Raw genomic sequence first — 25,054 nt, forward strand, 5'->3', positions numbered from 1 at the left:
ATAAAGCATAGGATAAAACAACATAAATACAATTTAATAAAGCATACGATAAAACAACATAAAAACAATTTAAGAAAGCATAGGATAAAACAACATAAATACAATTTAATAAAGCATAGGATAAAACAACATAAACACAATTTTAATAAAGCATAGGATAAAGCAACATAAATACAATTTAATAAAGCATAGGATAAAACAACATAAATGCAGTTTAATAAAGCATACAATAAAACAACATAAATACAATTTAATAAAGCATACAATAAAACAACATAAATACAATTTAATAAAGCATAGGATAAAACAACATAAATACAATTTAATAAAGCATAGGATAAAACAACATAAACACAATTTAATAAAGCAGTGGATAAAACAACATAAATACAATTTAATAAAGCATAGGTTAAAACAACATAAATACAATTTAATAAAGTATAGGATAAAACAACATAAATACAATTTAATAAAGCATAGGTTAAAACAACATAAATACAATTTATTAAAGCATAGGATAAAACAACATAAATACAATTTAATAAAGCATAGGTTAAAACAACATAAATACAATTTAATAAAGCATAGGTTAAAACAACATAAATACAATTTAATAAAGGATAGGTTAAAACAACATAAATACAATTTAATAAAGCATAGGATAAAACAACATAAATACAATTTAATAAAGCATAGGATAAAACAACATAAATACAGTTTAATAAAGCATAGGTTAAAACAACATAAATACAATTTAATAAAGCATAGGATAAAACAACATAAATACCATTTAATAAAGCATAGGTTAAAACAACATAAATACAATTTAATAAAGCATAGGATAAAACAACATAAATACAATTTAATAAAGCATAGGATAAAAGAACATAAATAATATTTAATGAAGCATAGGATAAAACAACATAAATACAATTTAATGAAGCATGGGTTAAAACAACATAAATACAATTTAATAAAGCATAGGATAAAACAACCTAAATACAATTTAATAAAGCATAGGATAAAACAACATAAAAACAATTTAATAAAGCATAGGTTAAAACAAAATAAATACAATTTAATAAAGCATAGGATAAAACAACATAAATACAATTTAATGAAGCATAGGATAAAACAACATAAATACAATTTAATAAAGCATAGGATAAAACAACAAAATACAATTTAATAAAGCATAGGTAAAACAACATAAATGCAGTTTAATAAAGCATACGATAAAACAACATAAATACAATTTAATAAAACATAGGATAAAACAACATAAATACAATTTAATAAAGCATAGGATAATACAACATAAACACAATTTAATAAAGCATAGGATAAAACAACATAAATACAATTTAATAAAGCATACGATAAAACAACATAAATACAATTTAATAAAGCATAGGACAAAACAACATAAATACAATTTAAAAAAGCATAGGATAAAACAACATAAACACAATTTAATAAAGCATAGGATAAAACAACATAAATACAATTTAATAAAGTATAGGATAAAACTAAATAAACACAATTTAATAAAGCATAGGATAAAACAACATAAATACAATTTAATAAAGCATAGGATAAAACAACATAAACACAATTTATAAAGCATAGGATAAAACAACATAAATACAATTTAATAAAGCATAGGATAAAACAACATAAACAGAATTTAATAAAGCATAGGATAAAACAACCTAAATACAATTTAATAAAGCATAGGATAAAACAACATAAAAACAATTTAATAAAGCATAGGTTAAAACAAAATAAATACAATTTAATAAAGCATAGGATAAAACAACATAAATACAATTTAATGAAGCATAGGATAAAACAACATAAATACAATTTAATAAAGCATAGGATAAAACAACAAAATACAATTTAATAAAGCATAGGTAAAACAACATAAATGCAGTTTAATAAAGCATACGATAAAACAACATAAATACAATTTAATAAAACATAGGATAAAACAACATAAATACAATTTAATAAAGCATAGGATAATACAACATAAACACAATTTAATAAAGCATAGGATAAAACAACATAAATACAATTTAATAAAGCATAGGATAAAACAACATAAATACAATTTAATAAAGCATACGATAAAACAACATAAAAACAATTTAAGAAAGCATAGGATAAAACAACATAAATACAATTTAATAAAGCATAGGATAAAACAACATAAACACAATTTTAATAAAGCATAGGATAAAGCAACATAAATACAATTTAATAAAGCATAGGATAAAACAACATAAATGCAGTTTAATAAAGCATACAATAAAACAACATAAATACAATTTAATAAAGCATACAATAAAACAACATAAATACAATTTAATAAAGCATAGGATAAAACAACATAAATACAATTTAATAAAGCATAGGATAAAACAACATAAACACAATTTAATAAAGCATTGGATAAAACAACATAAATACAATTTAATAAAGCATAGGTTAAAACAACATAAATACAATTTAATAAAGTATAGGATAAAACAACATAAATACAATTTAATAAAGCATAGGTTAAAACAACATAAATACAATTTAATAAAGCATAGGATAAAACAACATAAATACAATTTAATAAAGCATAGGTTAAAACAACATAAATACAATTTAATAAAGCATAGGTTAAAACAACATAAATACAATTTAATAAAGGATAGGTTAAAACAACATAAATACAATTTAATAAAGCATAGGATAAAACAACATAAATACAATTTAATAAAGCATAGGATAAAACAACATAAATACAGTTTAATAAAGCATAGGTTAAAACAACATAAATACAATTTAATAAAGCATAGGATAAAACAACATAAATACCATTTAATAAAGCATAGGTTAAAACAACATAAATACAATTTAATAAAGCATAGGATAAAACAACATAAATACAATTTAATAAAGCATAGGATAAAAGAACATAAATAATATTTAATGAAGCATAGGATAAAACAACATAAATACAATTTAATGAAGCATGGGTTAAACAACATAAATACAATTTAATAAAGCATAGGATAAAACAACCTAAATACAATTTAATAAAGCATAGGATAAAACAACATAAAAACAATTTAATAAAGCATAGGTTAAAACAAAATAAATACAATTTAATAAAGCATAGGATAAAACAACATAAATACAATTTAATGAAGCATAGGATAAAACAACATAAATACAATTTAATAAAGCATAGGATAAAACAACAAAATACAATTTAATAAAGCATAGGTAAAACAACATAAATGCAGTTTAATAAAGCATACGATAAAACAACATAAATACAATTTAATAAAACATAGGATAAAACAACATAAATACAATTTAATAAAGCATAGGATAATACAACATAAACACAATTTAATAAAGCATAGGATAAAACAACATAAATACAATTTAATAAAGCATACGATAAAACAACATAAATACAATTTAATAAAGCATAGGACAAAACAACATAAATACAATTTAAAAAAGCATAGGATAAAACAACATAAACACAATTTAATAAAGCATAGGATAAAACAACATAAATACAATTTAATAAAGTATAGGATAAAACTAAATAAACACAATTTAATAAAGCATAGGATAAAACAACATAAATACAATTTAATAAAGCATAGGATAAAACAACATAAACACAATTTATAAAGCATAGGATAAAACAACATAAATACAATTTAATAAAGCATAGGATAAAACAACTTAAACAGAATTTAATAAAGCATAGGATAAAACAACATAAATACAATTTAATAAAGCATAGTATAAAACAACATAAACAGAATTTAATAAAGCATAGGATAAAACAACATAAATACAATTTAATAAAGCATAGGATAAAACAACATAAATACAATTTAATAAAGCATAGGTTAAAACAACATAAATACAATTTAATAAAGCATAGGTTAAAACAACATAAATACAATTGAATAAAGCATAGGATAAAACAACATAAATACAATTTAATAAAGCATAGGTTAAAACAACATAAATACAATTGAATAAAGCATAGGATAAAACAACATAAATACAATTTAATAAAGCATAGGTTAAAACAACATAAATACAATTTAATAAAGCATAGGATAAAACAACATAAATACAATTTAATAAAGCATAGGATAAAACAACATAAACACAATTTAATAAAACATAGGATAAAACAACATAAATACAATTTAATAAAGCATAGGATAAAACAACATAAATACAATTTAATAAAGCATAGGTTAAAACAACATAAATACAATTTAATAAAGTATAGGATAAAACAACATAAATACAATTTAATAAAGCATAGGTTAAAACAACATAAATACAATTTAATAAAGCATAGGATAAAACAACATAAATACAATTTAATAAAGCATAGGTTAAAACAACATAAATACAATTTAATAAAGCATAGGTTAAAACAACATAAATACAATTTAATAAAGGATAGGTTAAAACAACATAAATACAATTTAATAAAGCATAGGATAAAACAACATAAATACAATTTAATAAAGCATAGGATAAAACAACATAAATACAGTTTAATAAAGCATAGGTTAAAACAACATAAATACAATTTAATAAAGCATAGGATAAAACAACATAAATACCATTTAATAAAGCATAGGACAAAACAACATAAATACAATTTAATAAAGCATAGGTTAAAACAACATAAATACAATTTAATAAAGCATAGGATAAAAGAACATAAATACAATTTAATAAAGCATAGGATAAAAGAACATAAATACAATTTAATGAAGCATAGGATAAAACAACATAAATACAATTTAATGAAGCATGGGTTAAAACAACATAAATACAATTTAATAAAGCATAGGATAAAACAACATAAATACAATTTAATAAAGCATAGGATAAAACAACATAAAAACAATTTAATAAAGCATAGGTTAAAACAAAATAAATACAATTTAATAAAGCATAGGATAAAACAACATAAATACAATTTAATGAAGCATAGGATAAAACAACATAAATACAATTTAATAAAGCATAGGTAAAACAACATAAATGCAGTTTAATAAAGCATACGATAAAACAACATAAATACAATTTAATAAAACATAGGATAAAACAACATAAATACAATTTAATAAAGCATAGGATAATACAACATAAACACAATTTAATAAAGCATAGGACAAAACAACATAAATACAATTTAATAAAGCATACGATAAAACAACATAAATACAATTTAATAAAGCATAGGACAAAACAACATAAATACAATTTTATAAAGCATAGGATAAAACAACATACATACAATTTAATAAAGCATGGGTTAAAACAACATAAATACAATTTAATAACGCATAGGATAAAACAACATAAATACTATTTAATAAATCATAGGATAAAACCACATAAATACAATTTAATAAAGCATAGGATAAAACAACATAAATACAATTTAATAAAGCATAGGATAAAACCACATAAATAGAATTTAATAAAGCATAGGATAAAACAACATAAATACAATTTAATAAAGCATAGGATAAAACAAGATAGATGCAATTTAATAAAGCATAGGATAATACAACATAAATGCAGTTTAATAAAGCATACGATAAAACAACATAAATACAATTTAATAAAACATTGGATAAAACAACATAAATACAATTTAATAAAGCATAGGATGCTACAACATAAACACAATTTAATAAAGCATAGGATAAAACAACATAAATACAATTTAATAAAGCATAGGATAAAACAACATAAATACAATTTAATAAAGCATAGGACAAAACAACATAAATACAATTTAATAAAGCATAGGATAAAACAACATAAATACAATTTAATAAAGCATGGGTTAAAACAACATAAATACAATTTAATAAAGCATAGGATAAAACAACATAAATGCAATTTAATAAATCATAGGATAAAACCACATAAATACAATTTAATAAAGCATAGGATAAAACAACATAAATACAATTTAATAAAGCATAGGATAAAACCACATAAATACAATTTAATAAAGCATAGGATAAAACAACATAAATACAATTTAATAAAGCATAGGATAAAACAAGATAGATGCAATTTAATAAAGCATAGGATAAAACAACATAAATACAATTTAATAAAGCATAGGATAAAACTACATAAATACAATTTAATAAAGCATAGGATAAAACAACATAAATACAATTTAATAAAGCTTTCGATAAAACTACATAAATACAATTTAATAAAGCATAGGATAAAACAACATAAATCCCATTTAATAAAGCATAGCATAAAACAACATAAACACAATTTAATAAAGCATAGGATAAAACAACATAAATACAATTTAATAAAGCATAGGATAAAACAACATAAATACAATTTAATAAAGCATAGGATAAAACAACATAAACACAATTTAATAAAGCATAGGATAAAACAACATAAATACAATTTAATAAAGCATAGGATAAAACAACATAAATGCAGTTTAATAAAGCATACAATAAAACAACATAAATACAATTTAATAAAGCATAGGATAAACCAACATAAATACAATTTAATAAAGCATAGGATAAAACAACATAAATACAATTTAATAAAGCATAGGATAAAACAACATAAAAACAATTTAATAAAGCATAGGTTAAAACAAAATAAATACAATTTAATAAAGCATAGGATAAAACAACATAAATACAATTTAATGAAGCATGGGTTAAAACAACATAAATACAATTTAATAAAGCATAGGATAAAACAACATAAATACAATTTAATAAAGCATAGGATAAAACAACATAAAAACAATTTAATAAAGCATAGGTTAAAACAAAATAAATACAATTTAATAAAGCATAGGATAAAACAACATAAATACAATTTAATGAAGCATAGGATAAAACAACATAAATACAATTTAATAAAGCATAGGATAAAACAACAAAAATACAATTTAATAAAGCATAGGTAAAACAACATAAATGCAGTTTAATAAAGCATACGATAAAACAACATAAATACAATTTAATAAAACATAGAATAAAACAACATAAATACAATTTAATAAAGCATAGGATAATACAACATAAACACAATTTAATAAAGCATAGGATAAAACAACATAAATACAATTTAATAAAGCATACGATAAAACAACATAAATACAATTTAATAAAGCATAGGACAAAACAACATAAATACAATTTAATAAAGCATAGGATAAAACAACATAAATACAATTTAATAAAGCATAGGATAAAACAACATAAACACAATTTAATAAAACATAGGATAAAACAACATAAATACAATTTAATAAAGCATAGGATAAAACAACATAAATACAATTTAATAAAGCATAGGTTAAAACAACATAAATACAATTTAATAAAGTATAGGATAAAACAACATAAATACAATTTAATAAAGCATAGGTTAAAACAACATAAATACAATTTAATAAAGCATAGGATAAAACAACATAAATACAATTTAATAAAGCATAGGTTAAAACAACATAAATACAATTTAATAAAGCATAGGTTAAAACAACATAAATACAATTTAATAAAGGATAGGTTAAAACAACATAAATACAATTTAATAAAGCATAGGATAAAACAACATAAATACAATTTAATAAAGCATAGGATAAAACAACATAAATACAGTTTAATAAAGCATAGGTTAAAACAACATAAATACAATTTAATAAAGCATAGGATAAAACAACATAAATACCATTTAATAAAGCATAGGACAAAACAACATAAATACAATTTAATAAAGCATAGGTTAAAACAACATAAATACAATTTAATAAAGCATAGGATAAAAGAACATAAATACAATTTAATAAAGCATAGGATAAAAGAACATAAATACAATTTAATGAAGCATAGGATAAAACAACATAAATACAATTTAATGAAGCATGGGTTAAAACAACATAAATACAATTTAATAAAGCATAGGATAAAACAACATAAATACAATTTAATAAAGCATAGGATAAAACAACATAAAAACAATTTAATAAAGCATAGGTTAAAACAAAATAAATACAATTTAATAAAGCATAGGATAAAACAACATAAATACAATTTAATGAAGCATAGGATAAAACAACATAAATACAATTTAATAAAGCATAGGTAAAACAACATAAATGCAGTTTAATAAAGCATACGATAAAACAACATAAATACAATTTAATAAAACATAGGATAAAACAACATAAATACAATTTAATAAAGCATAGGATAATACAACATAAACACAATTTAATAAAGCATAGGACAAAACAACATAAATACAATTTAATAAAGCATACGATAAAACAACATAAATACAATTTAATAAAGCATAGGTAAAACAACATAAATGCAGTTTAATAAAGCATACGATAAAACAACATAAATACAATTTAATAAAACATAGGATAAAACAACATAAATACAATTTAATAAAGCATAGGATAATACAACATAAACACAATTTAATAAAGCATAGGACAAAACAACATAAATACAATTTAATAAAGCATAGGATAAAACCACATAAATACAATTTAATAAAGCATAGGATAAAACAACATAAATACAATTTAATAAAGCATAGGATAAAACAAGATAGATGCAATTTAATAAAGCATAGGATAATACAACATAAATGCAGTTTAATAAAGCATACGATAAAACAACATAAATACAATTTAATAAAACATTGGATAAAACAACATAAATACAATTTAATAAAGCATAGGATAATACAACATAAACACAATTTAATAAAGCATAGGATAAAACAACATAAATACAATTTAATAAAGCATAGGATAAAACAACATAAATACAATTTAATAAAGCATAGGACAAAACAACATAAATACAATTTAATAAAGCATAGGATAAAACAACATAAATACAATTTAATAAAGCATGGGTTAAAACAACATAAATACAATTTAATAAAGCATAGGATAAAACAACATAAATGCAATTTAATAAATCATAGGATAAAACCACATAAATACAATTTAATAAAGCATAGGATAAAACAACATAAATACAATTTAATAAAGCATAGGATAAAACCACATAAATACAATTTAATAAAGCATAGGATAAAACAACATAAATACAATTTAATAAAGCATAGGATAAAACAAGATAGATGCAATTTAATAAAGCATAGGATAAAACAACATAAATACAATTTAATAAAGCTTTCGATAAAACTACATAAATACAATTTAATAAAGCATAGGATAAAACAACATAAATCCCATTTAATAAAGCATAGCATAAAACAACATAAACACAATTTAATAAAGCATAGGATAAAACAACATAAATACAATTTAATAAAGCATATGATAAAACAACCTAAATACAATTTAATAAAGCATAGAATAAAACAACATAAATACAATTTAATAAAGCATAGGATAAAACAACATAAACACAGTTTAATAAAGCATACAATAAAACAACATAAATACAATTTAATAAAGCATAGGATAAAACAACATAAATACAATTTAATAAAGCATAGGATAAAACAACATAAACACAATTTAATAAAGCATAGGATAAAACAACATAAATACAATTAAATAAAGCATAGGATAAAACAACATAAATACAATTTAATAAAGCATAGGTTAAAACAACATAAATACAATTTAATAAAGTATAGGATAAAACAACATAAATACAAATTAATAAAGCATAGGTTAAAACAACATAAATACAATTTAATAAAGCATAGGATAAAACAACATAAATACAATTTAATAAAGCATAGGTTAAAACAACATAAATACAATTTAAAAAAGCATAGGTTAAAACAACATAAATACAATTTAATAAAGGATAGGTTAAAACAACATAAATACAATTTAATAAAGCATAGGATAAAACAACATAAATACAATTTAATATAGCATAGGAAAAAACAACATAAATACAGTTTAATAAAGCATAGGTTGAAACAACATAAATACAATTTAATAAAGCATAGGATAAAACAACATAAATACCATTTAATAAAGCATAGGTTAAAACAACATAAATACAATTTAATAAAGCATAGGATAAAACAACATAAATACCATTTAATAAAGCATAGGATAATACAACATAAACACAATTTAATAAAGCATAGGATAAAACAACATAAATACAATTTAATAAAGCATACGATAAAACAACATAAATACAATTTAATAAAGCATTGGACAAAACAACATAAATACAATTTAATAAAGCATAGGATAAAACAACATAAATACAATTTAATAAAGCATGGGTTAAAACAACTTAAATACAATTTAATAACGCATAGGATAAAACAACATAAATACAATTTAATAAATCATAGGATAAAACCACATAAATACAATTTAATAAAGCATAGGATAAAACAACATAAATACAATTTATTAAATCATAGGATAAAACAACATAAATACAATTTAATGAAGCATAGGATAAAACAACATAAATACAATTTAATAAAGCATAGGATAAAACAACAAAATACAATTTAATAAAGCATAGGTAAAACAACATAAATGCAGTTTAATAAAGCATACGATAAAACAACATAAATACAATTTAATAAAACATAGGATAAAACAACATAAATACAATTTAATAAAGCATAGGATAATACAACATAAACACAATTTAATAAAGCATAGGATAAAACAACATAAATACAATTTAATAAAGCATACGATAAAACAACATAAATACAATTTAATAAAGCATAGGACAAAACAACATAAATACAATTTAAAAAAGCATAGGATAAAACAACATAAACACAATTTAATAAAGCATAGGATAAAACAACATAAATACAATTTAATAAAGTATAGGATAAAACTAAATAAACACAATTTAATAAAGCATAGGATAAAACAACATAAATACAATTTAATAAAGCATAGGATAAAACAACATAAACACAATTTATAAAGCATAGGATAAAACAACATAAATACAATTTAATAAAGCATAGGATAAAACAACATAAACAGAATTTAATAAAGCATAGGATAAAACAACATAAATACAATTTAATAAAGCATAGTATAAAACAACATAAACAGAATTTAATAAAGCATAGGATAAAACAACATAAATACAATTTAATAAAGCATAGGATAAAACAACATAAATACAATTTAATAAAGCATAGGTTAAAACAACATAAATACAATTTAATAAAGCATAGGTTAAAACAACATAAATACAATTGAATAAAGCATAGGATAAAACAACATAAATACAATTTAATAAAGCATAGGTTAAAACAACATAAATACAATTGAATAAAGCATAGGATAAAACAACATAAATACAATTTAATAAAGCATAGGTTAAAACAACATAAATACAATTTAATAAAGCATAGGATAAAACAACATAAATACAATTTAATAAAGCATAGGATAAAACAACATAAACACAATTTAATAAAACATAGGATAAAACAACATAAATACAATTTAATAAAGCATAGGATAAAACAACATAAATACAATTTAATAAAGCATAGGTTAAAACAACATAAATACAATTTAATAAAGTATAGGATAAAACAACATAAATACAATTTAATAAAGCATAGGTTAAAACAACATAAATACAATTTAATAAAGCATAGGATAAAACAACATAAATACAATTTAATAAAGCATAGGTTAAAACAACATAAATACAATTTAATAAAGCATAGGTTAAAACAACATAAATACAATTTAATAAAGGATAGGTTAAAACAACATAAATACAATTTAATAAAGCATAGGATAAAACAACATAAATACAATTTAATAAAGCATAGGATAAAACAACATAAATACAGTTTAATAAAGCATAGGTTAAAACAACATAAATACAATTTAATAAAGCATAGGATAAAACAACATAAATACCATTTAATAAAGCATAGGATAAAACAACATAAATACAATTTAATAAAGCATAGGTTAAAACAACATAAATACAATTTAATAAAGCATAGGATAAAAGAACATAAATACAATTTAATGAAGCATAGGATAAAACAACATAAATACAATTTAATGAAGCATGGGTTAAAACAACATAAATACAATTTAATAAAGCATAGGATAAAACAACATAAATACAATTTAATAAAGCATAGGATAAAACAACATAAAAACAATTTAATAAAGCATAGGTTAAAACAAAATAAATACAATTTAATAAAGCATAGGATAAAACAACATAAATACAATTTAATGAAGCATAGGATAAAACAACATAAATACAATTTAATAAAGCATAGGTAAAACAACATAAATGCAGTTTAATAAAGCATACGATAAAACAACATAAATACAATTTAATAAAACATAGGATAAAACAACATAAATACAATTTAATAAAGCATAGGATAATACAACATAAACACAATTTAATAAAGCATAGGACAAAACAACATAAATACAATTTAATAAAGCATACGATAAAACAACATAAATACAATTTAATAAAGCATAGGACAAAACAACATAAATACAATTTTATAAAGCATAGGATAAAACAACATACATACAATTTAATAAAGCATGGGTTAAAACAACATAAATACAATTTAATAACGCATAGGATAAAACAACATAAATACTATTTAATAAATCATAGGATAAAACCACATAAATACAATTTAATAAAGCATAGGATAAAACAACATAAATACAATTTAATAAAGCATAGGATAAAACCACATAAATAGAATTTAATAAAGCATAGGATAAAACAACATAAATACAATTTAATAAAGCATAGGATAAAACAAGATAGATGCAATTTAATAAAGCATAGGATAAAACAACATAAATACAATTTAATAAAGCATAGGATAAAACAACATAAATACAATTTAATAAAGCATAGGACAAAACAACGTAAATACAATTTAATAAAGCATAGGATAAAACAACATAAATACAATTTAATAAAGCATGGGTTAAAACAACATAAATACAATTTAATAAAGCATAGGATAAAACAACATAAATGCAATTTAATAAATCATAGGATAAAACCACATAAATACAATTTAATAAAGCATAGGATAAAACAACATAAATACAATTTAATAAAGCATAGGATAAAACCACATAAATACAATTTAATAAAGCATAGGATAAAACAACATAAATACAATTTAATAAAGCATAGGATAAAACAAGATAGATGCAATTTAATAAAGCATAGGATAAAACAACATAAATACAATTTAATAAAGCTTTCGATAAAACTACATAAATACAATTTAATAAAGCATAGGATAAAACAACATAAATCCCATTTAATAAAGCATAGCATAAAACAACATAAACACAATTTAATAAAGCATAGGATAAAACAACATAAATACAATTTAATAAAGCATAGGATAAAACAACATAAATACAATTTAATAAAGCATAGGATAAAACAACATAAACACAATTTAATAAAGCATAGGATAAAACAACATAAATACAATTTAATAAAGCATAGGATAAAACAACATAAATGCAGTTTAATAAAGCATACAATAAAACAACATAAATACAATTTAATAAAGCATAGGATAAACCAACATAAATACAATTTAATAAAGCTTTCGATAAAACTACATAAATACAATTTAATAAAGCATAGGATAAAACAACATAAATCCCATTTAATAAAGCATAGCATAAAACAACATAAACACAATTTAATAAAGCATAGGATAAAACAACATAAATACAATTTAATAAAGCATAGGATAAAACAACATAAATACAATTTAATAAAGCATAGGATAAAACAACATAAACACAATTTAATAAAGCATAGGATAAAACAACATAAATACAATTTAATAAAGCATAGGATAAAACAACATAAATGCAGTTTAATAAAGCATACAATAAAACAACATAAATACAATTTAATAAAGCATAGGATAAACCAACATAAATACAATTTAATAAAGCATAGGATAAAACAACATAAATACAATTTAATAAAGCATAGGATAAAACAACATAAAAACAATTTAATAAAGCATAGGTTAAAACAAAATAAATACAATTTAATAAAGCATAGGATAAAACAACATAAATACAATTTAATGAAGCATGGGTTAAAACAACATAAATACAATTTAATAAAGCATAGGATAAAACAACATAAATACAATTTAATAAAGCATAGGATAAAACAACATAAAAACAATTTAATAAAGCATAGGTTAAAACAAAATAAATACAATTTAATAAAGCATAGGATAAAACAACATAAATACAATTTAATGAAGCATAGGATAAAACAACATAAATACAATTTAATAAAGCATAGGATAAAACAACAAAAATACAATTTAATAAAGCATAGGTAAAAGAACATAAATGCAGTTTAATAAAGCATACGATAAAACAACATAAATACAATTTAATAAAACATAGAATAAAACAACATAAATACAATTTAATAAAGCATAGGATAATACAACATAAACACAATTTAATAAAGCATAGGATAAAACAACATAAATACAATTTAATAAAGCATACGATAAAACAACATAAATACAATTTAATAAAGCATAGGACAAAACAACATAAATACAATTTAATAAAGCATAGGATAAAACAACATAAATACAATTTAATAAAGCATGGGTTAAAACAACATAAATACAATTTAATAACGCATAGGATAAAACAACATAAATACTATTTAATAAATCATAGGATAAAACCACATAAATACAATTTAATAAAGCATAGGATAAAACAACATAAATACAATTTAATAAAGCATAGGATAAAACCACATAAATACAATTTAATAAAGCATAGGATAAAACAACATAAATACAATTTAATAAAGCATAGGATAAAACAAGATAGATGCAATTTAATAAAGCATAGGATAATACAACATAAATGCAGTTTAATAAAGCATACGATAAAACAACATAAATACAATTTAATAAAACATTGGATAAAACAACATACATACAATTTAATAAAGCATAGGATAATACAACATAAACACAATTTAATAAAGCATAGGATAAAACAACATAAATACAATTTAATAAAGCATAGGATAAAACAACATAAATACAATTTAATAAAGCATAGGACAAAACAACATAAATACAATTTAATAAAGCATAGGATAAAACAACATAAATACAATTTAATAAAGCATGGGTTAAAACAACATAAATACAATTTAATAAAGCATAGGATAAAACAACATAAATGCAATTTAATAAATCATAGGATAAAACCACATAAATACAATTTAATAAAGCATAGGATAAAACAACATAAATACAATTTAATAAAGCATAGGATAAAACCACATAAATACAATTTAATAAAGCATAGGATAAAACAACATAAATACAATTTAATAAAGCATAGGATAAAACAAGATAGATGCAATTTAATAAAGCATAGGATAAAACAACATAAATACAATTTAATAAAGCTTTCGATAAAACTACATAAATACAATTTAATAAAGCATAGGATAAAACAACATAAATCCCATTTAATAAAGCATAGCATAAAACAACATAAACACAATTTAATAAAGCATAGGATAAAACAACATAAATACAATTTAATAAAGCATATGATAAAACAACCTAAATACAATTTAATAAAGCATAGAATAAAACAACATAAATACAATTTAATAAAGCATAGGATAAAACAACATAAACACAGTTTAATAAAGCATACAATAAAACAACATAAATACAATTTAATAAAGCATAGGATAAAACAACATAAATACAATTTAATAAAGCATAGGATAAAACAACATAAACACAATTTAATAAAGCATAGGATAAAACAACATAAATACAATTAAATAAAGCATAGGATAAAACAACATAAATACAATTTAATAAAGCATAGGTTAAAACAACATAAATACAATTTAATAAAGTATAGGATAAAACAACATAAATACAAATTAATAAAGCATAGGTTAAAACAACATAAATACAATTTAATAAAGCATAGGATAAAACAACATAAATACAATTTAATAAAGCATAGGTTAAAACAACATAAATACAATTTAAAAAAGCATAGGTTAAAACAACATAAATACAATTTAATAAAGGATAGGTTAAAACAACATAAATACAATTTAATAAAGCATAGGATAAAACAACATAAATACAATTTAATATAGCATAGGAAAAAACAACATAAATACAGTTTAATAAAGCATAGGTTGAAACAACATAAATACAATTTAATAAAGCATAGGATAAAACAACATAAATACCATTTAATAAAGCATAGGTTAAAACAACATAAATACAATTTAATAAAGCATAGGATAAAACAACATAAATACCATTTAATAAAGCATAGGATAATACAACATAAACACAATTTAATAAAGCATAGGATAAAACAACATAAATACAATTTAATAAAGCATACGATAAAACAACATAAATACAATTTAATAAAGCATTGGACAAAACAACATAAATACAATTTAATAAAGCATAGGATAAAACAACATAAATACAATTTAATAAAGCATGGGTTAAAACAACTTAAATACAATTTAATAACGCATAGGATAAAACAACATAAATACAATTTAATAAATCATAGGATAAAACCACATAAATACAATTTAATAAAGCATAGGATAAAACAACATAAGTACAATTTAATAAAGCATAGGATAAAACCACATAAGTACAATTTAATAAAGCATAGGATAAAACAACATAAATACAATTTAATAAAGCATAGGATAAAACAAGATAGATGCAATTTAATAAAGCATAGGATAATACAACATAAATGCAGTTTAATAAAGCATACAATAAAACAACATAAATACAATTTAATAAAACATAGGATAAAACAACATAAATACAATTGAATAAAGCATAGGATAATACAACATAAACACAATTTAATAAAGCATAGGATAAAACAACATAAATACAATTTAATAAAGCATAGGATAAAACAACATAAATACAATTTAATAAAGCATAGGACAAAACAACATAAATACAATTTAATAAAGCATAGGATAAAACAACATAAATACAATTTAAAAAAGCATAGGATAAAACAACATAAATACAATTTAATAAAGCATAGGATAAAACAACATAAATGCAATTTAATAAATCATAGGATAAAACCACATAAATACAATTTAATAAAGCATAGAATAAAACAACATAAATACAATTTAATAAAGCATAGGATAAAACCACATAAATACAATTTAATAAAGCATAGGATAAAACAACATAAATACAATTTAATAAAGCATAGGATAAAACAAGAGAGATGCAATTTAATAAAGCATAGGATAAAACAACATAAATACAATTTAATAAAGCATAGGATAAAACTACATAAATACAATTTAATAAAGCATAGGATAAAACAACATAAATACCATTTAATAAAGCATAGCATAAAACAACATAAACACAATTTAATAAAGCATAGGATAAAACAACATAAATACAATTTAATAAAGCATAGGATAAAACAACATAAATACAATTTAATAAAGCATAGGATAAAACAACATAAACACAATTTAATAAAGCATAGGATAAAACAACATAAATACAATTTAATAAAGCATAGGATAAAACAACATAAATGCAGTTTAATAAAGCATACAATAAAACAACATAAATACAATTTAATAAAGCATAGGATAAAACAACATAAATACAATTTAATAAAGCATAGGATAAAACAACATAAATACAATTTAATAAAGCATAGAATAAAACATCATAAATACAATTTAATAAAGCATAGGATAAAACAACATAAATACAATTTAATAAAGCATAGGTTAAAACAACATAAATACAATTTAATAAAGCATAGGTTAATACAACATAAATACAATTGAATAAAGCATAGGATAAAACAACATAAATACAATTTAATAAAGCATAGGTTAAAACAACATAAATACAATTTAATAAAGCATAGGATAAAACAACATAAATACAATTTAATAAAGCATAGGTTAAAACAACATAAATACAATTTAATAAAGCATAGGATAAAACAACATAAATACAATTTAATAAAGCATAGGATAAAACAACATAAATACAATTTAATAAAGCATAGGTTAAAATAACATAAATACAATTTAATAAAGCATAGGATAAAACAACATAAATACAATTTAATAAAGCATAGGTTAAAACAACATAAATACAATTTAATAAAGCATAGGTTAAAACAACATAAATACAATTTAATAAAGGATAGGTTAAAACAACATAAATACAATTTAATAAAGCATAGGATAAAACAACATAAATACAATTTAATAAAGCATAGGATAAAACAACATAAATACAGTTAAATAAAGCATAGGTTAAAACAACATAAATACAATTTAATAAAGCATAGGATAAAACAACATAAATACCATTTAATAAAGCATAGGTAAAACAACATAAATACAATTTAATAAAGCATAAGTTAAAACAACATAAATACAATTTAATAAAGCATAGGATAAAACAACATAAATACAATTTAATAAAGCATAGGATAAAACAACATAAACACAGTTTAATAAAGCATACAATAAAACAACATAAATACAATTTAATAAAGCATAGGATAAAACAACATAAATACAATTTAAAAAAGCATAGGATAAAACAACATAAATACAATTTAATAAAGCATAGGACAAAACAACATAAATACAATTTAATAAAGCATAGGATAAAACAACATAAATACAATTTAATAAAGCATGGGTTAAAACAACATAAATACAATTTAATAACGCATAGGATAAAACAACATAAATACATTTTAATAAATCATAGGATAAAACCACATAAATACAATTTAATAAAGCATAGGATAAAACAACATAAATACAATTTAATAAAGCATAGGATAAAACCACATAAATACAATTTAATAAAGCATAGGATAAAACAACATAAATACAATTTAATAAAGCATAGGATAAAACAAGATAGATGCAATTTAATAAAGCATAGGATAATACAACATAAATCCAGTTTAATAAAGCATACGATAAAGCAACATAAATACAATTTAATAAAACATAGGATAAAACAACATAAATACAACTTAATAAAGCATACGATAAAACAACATAAATACAATTTAATAAAGCATTGGACAAAACAACATAAATACAATTTAATAAAGCATAGGATACAACAACATAAATACAATTTAATAAAGCATGGGTTAAAACAACTTAAATACAATTTAATAACGCATAGGATAAAACAACATAAATACAATTTAATAAATCATGGGATAAAACCACATAAATACAATTTAATAAAGCATAGGATAAAACAACATAAATACAATTTAATAAAGCATAGGATAAAACCACATAAATTCAATTTAATAAAGCATAGGATAAAACAACATAAATACAATTTAATAAAGCATAGGATAAAACAAGATAGATGCAATTTAATAAAGCATAGGATAATACAACATAAATGCAGTTTAATAAAGCATACAATAAAACAACATAAATACAATTTAATAAAACATAGGATAAAACAACATAAATACAATTTAATAAAGCATAGGATAATACAACATAAACACAATTTAATAAAGCATAGGATAAAACAACATAAATACAATTTAATAAAGCATAGGATAAAACAACATAAATACAATTTAATAAAGCATAGGACAAAACAACATAAATACAATTTAATAAAGCATAGGATAAAACAACATAAATACAATTTAAAAAAGCATAGGATAAAACAACATAAATACAATTTAACCCCTTAAGCCCCGGAGCATTTTTCGTTTTTGCATTTTCGTTTTTGCTCCCCTTGTTCCCAGAGCCATAGCGTTTTTATTTTTTGGTCAATATGGCCATGTTAGGGCTTATTTTTTGCGGGACGAGTTGTACTTTTCAACGCCATTACTAGTTTTATCATATCCTGTACGGGAAAACAGGAAAAAAATTCCAAGTGCGGTAAAATTGCAAAAAAAGTGCAATACCCCAGTTGTTTTTTATTTATTTTTTTTACCATGTTCACTGAATGCTAAAACTGACCTGCCCTTCTTATTCTACAGGTCATTACAAGTTCATAGACACCAAACATGTATAGGTTCTTTTATATTTAAGTGGTGAAAAAAAATTCCAAAATTTGGTAAAAAAAAAAAAAAAAAATAGCGCCATTTTCTAAGACCCGTAGCGTCTCCATTTTTCGTGATCTGGGGCTGGTTGATGGCTTACTTTTTGCATGCCAGGCTGACGTTTTTATTGATAACATTTGGGGTAGATCCGATGTTTTGATCGCCCGTTATTGCATTTTATTGCAATTTTGCGGCGACCAAAAAACGTAATTCTGGCATTTAGAATTTTTTTCTCGCTACGCCGTTTATCGATCGGAATAATTCTTTTTTTATTTTGATAGATCGGGCGATTCTGAACGCGGCGATACCAAATATGTGTATGTGTTTTTTTTTTTTATATATTTTATTTTGAATGGAGCGAAAGGGGGGTGATTTAAACTTTTATATTTTTTTATTTTTTTTTATATTTTTAAAAACTTTTTTTTTTTACTTTTTGCATGCTTCTATAGTCTCCATAGGAGACTAGAAGCAGCAACTGTCCGATCGCCTCTGCTACATACAGGGGACCAGCAGATCCCCTGCATGCAGCAGAAATGGTCCTGTGCTATGAGCGCCGACCACTAGGTGGCGCTCATAGCGACAAGATCATGACAACCACAGGCGTCTGCTGCAGACCCTGGGTTGTCATGCACGCCCATCGGCGACCCGCGATCACGTGACGGGGTCGCCGGTGGGCGGGGCTTATGACACGCTACCCGGAAGCGCGCGTTAAATGCTGCTGTCGGAGATTGACAGCAGCATTTAACTGGTTAACAGCCGCGGGTGGATCGCGATTCCACCCGCGGCTGTTGCGGGCACATGTCAGCTGTAAGAATCAGCTGACATGTGCTCGGTTCAGTGAGGGCTCAGCGCCGGAGCCCTCACTGAACCGGATGTACGCAGATATGCGTACTAATACGTCCCCGGTAGTTAAGGGGTTAATAAAGCATAGGATAAAACAACATAAATGCAATTTAATAAATCATAGGATAAAACCACATAAATACAATTTAATAAAGCATAGGATAAAACAACATAAATACAATTTAATAAAGCATAGGATAAAACCACATAAATACAATTTAATAAAGCATAGGATAAAGCAAGAGAGATGCAATTTAATAAAGCATAGGATAAAACAACATAAATACAATTTAATAAAGCATAGGATAAAACTACATAAATACAATTTAATAAAGCATAGGATAAAACAACATAAATACCATTTAATAAAGCATAGCATAAAACAACATAAACACAATTTAATAAAGCATAGGATAAAACAACATAAATACAATTTAATAAAGAATAGGATAAAACAACATAAATACAATTTAATAAAGCATAGGATAAAACAACATAAACACAATTTAATAAAGCATAGGATAAAACAACAAAAATACAATTTAATAAAGCATAGGATAAAACAACATAAATGCAGTTTAATAAAGCATACAATAAAACAACATAAATACAATTTAATAAAGCATAGGATAAAACAACATAAATACAATTTAATAAAGCATAGGATAAAACAACATAAATAAAATTTAATAAAGCATAGAATAAAACAACATAAATACAATTTAATAAAGCATAGGATAAAACAACATAAATACAATTTAATAAAGCATAGGTTAAAACAACATAAATACAATTTAATAAAGCATAGGTTAATACAACATAAATACAATTGAATAAAGCATAGGATAAAACAACATAAATACAATTTAATAAAGCATAGGTTAAAACAACATAAATACAATTTAATAAAGCATAGTATAAAACAACATAAATACAATTTAATAAAGCGTAGGTTAAAACAACATAAATACAATTGAATAAAGCATAGGATAAAACAACATAAATACAATTTAATAAAGCATAGGATAAAACAACATAAATACAATTTAATAAAGCATAGGTTAAAATAACATAAATACAATTTAATAAAGCATAGGATAAAACAACATAAATACAATTTAATAAAGCATAGGTTAAAACAACATAAATACAATTTAATAAAGCATAGGTTAAAACAACATAAATACAATTTAATAAAGGATAGGTTAAAACAACATAAATACAATTTAATAAAGCATAGGATAAAACAACATAAATACAATTTAATAAAGCATAGGATAAAACAACATAAATACAGTTTAATAAAGCATAGGTTAAAACAACATAAATACAATTCAATAAAGCATAGGATAAAACAACATAAATACCATTTAATAAAGCATAGGATAAAACAACATAAATACAATTTAATAAAGCATAAGTTAAAACAACATAAATACAATTTAATAAAGCATAGGATAAAACAACATAAATACAATTTAATAAAGCATAGGATAAAACAACATAAACACAGTTTAATAAAGCATACAATAAAACAACATAAATACAATTTAATAAAGCATAGGATAAAACCACATAAATACAATTTAAAAAAGCATAGGATAAAACAACATAAATACAATTTAATAAAGCATAGGACAAAACAACATAAATACAATTTAATAAAGCATAGGATAAAACAACATAAATACAATTTAATAAAGCATGGGTTAAAACAACATAAATACAATTTTATAACGCATAGGATAAAACAACATAAATACAATTTAATAAATCATAGGATAAAACCACATAAATACAATTTAATAAAGCATAGGATAAAACAACATAAATACAATTTAATAAAGCATAGGATAAAACCACATAAATACAATTTAATAAAGCATAGGATAAAACAACATAAATACAATTTAATAAAGCATAGGATAAAACAAGATAGATGCAATTTAATAAAGCATAGGATAATACAACATAAATCCAGTTTAATAAAGCATACGATAAAGCAACATAAATACAATTTAATAAAACATAGGATAAAACAACATAAATACAATTTAATAAAGCATAGGATAATACAACATAAACACAATTTAATAAAGCATAGGATAAAACAACATAAATACAATTTAATAAAGCATAGGATAAAACAACATAAATACAATTTAATAAAGCATGGGTTAAAACAACATAAATACAATTTAATAAAGCATAGGATAAAACAACATAAATACAATTTAATAAATCATAGGATAAAACCACATAAATACAATTTAATAAAGCATAGGATAAAACAACATAAATACAATTTAATAAAGCATAGGACAAAACCACATAAATACAATTTAATAAAGCATAGGATAAAGCAAGAGAGATGCAATTTAATAAAGCATAGGATAAAACAACATAAATACAATTTAATAAAGCATAGGATAAAACTACATAAATACAATTTAATAAAGCATAGGATAAAACAACATAAATACCATTTAATAAAGCATAGCATAAAACAACATAAACACAATTTAATAAAGCATAGGATAAAACAACATAAATACAATTTAATAAAGAATAGGATAAAACAACATAAATACAATTTAATAAAGCATAGGATAAAACAACATAAACACAATTTAATAAAGCATAGGATAAAACAACAAAAATACAATTTAATAAAGCATAGGATAAAACAACATAAATGCAGTTTAATAAAGCATACAATAAAACAACATAAATACAATTTAATAAAGCATAGGATAAAACAACATAAATACAATTTAATAAAGCATAGGATAAAACAACATAAATAAAATTTAATAAAGCATAGAATAAAACAACATAAATACAATTTAATAAAGCATAGGATAAAACAACATAAATACAATTTAATAAAGCATAGGTTAAAACAACATAAATACAATTTAATAAAGCATAGGTTAATACAACATAAATACAATTGAATAAAGCATAGGATAAAACAACATAAATACAATTTAATAAAGCATAGGTTAAAACAACATAAATACAATTTAATAAAGCATAGTATAAAACAACATAAATACAATTTAATAAAGCGTAGGTTAAAACAACATAAATACAATTGAATAAAGCATAGGATAAAACAACATAAATACAATTTAATAAAGCATAGGATAAAACAACATAAATACAATTTAATAAAGCATAGGTTAAAATAACATAAATACAATTTAATAAAGCATAGGATAAAACAACATAAATACAATTTAATAAAGCATAGGTTAAAACAACATAAATACAATTTAATAAAGCATAGGTTAAAACAACATAAATACAATTTAATAAAGGATAGGTTAAAACAACATAAATACAATTTAATAAAGCATAGGATAAAACAACATAAATACAATTTAATAAAGCATAGGATAAAACAACATAAATACAGTTTAATAAAGCATAGGTTAAAACAACATAAATACAATTCAATAAAGCATAGGATAAAACAACATAAATACCATTTAATAAAGCATAGGATAAAACAACATAAATACAATTTAATAAAGCATAAGTTAAAACAACATAAATACAATTTAATAAAGCATAGGATAAAACAACATAAATACAATTTAATAAAGCATAGGATAAAACAACATAAACACAGTTTAATAAAGCATACAATAAAACAACATAAATACAATTTAATAAAGCATAGGATAAAACCACATAAATACAATTTAAAAAAGCATAGGATAAAACAACATAAATACAATTTAATAAAGCATAGGACAAAACAACATAAATACAATTTAATAAAGCATAGGATAAAACAACATAAATACAATTTAATAAAGCATGGGTTAAAACAACATAAATACAATTTTATAACGCATAGGATAAAACAACATAAATACAATTTAATAAATCATAGGATAAAACCACATAAAT

The sequence above is a fragment of the Phyllobates terribilis genome, unplaced genomic scaffold, assembly GCF_046119375.1.
Source record: "Phyllobates terribilis strain yellow unplaced genomic scaffold, ASM4611937v1 Scaffold_1__5_contigs__length_1240528914, whole genome shotgun sequence".
Lineage (NCBI taxonomy): Eukaryota > Metazoa > Chordata > Amphibia > Anura > Dendrobatidae > Phyllobates > Phyllobates terribilis.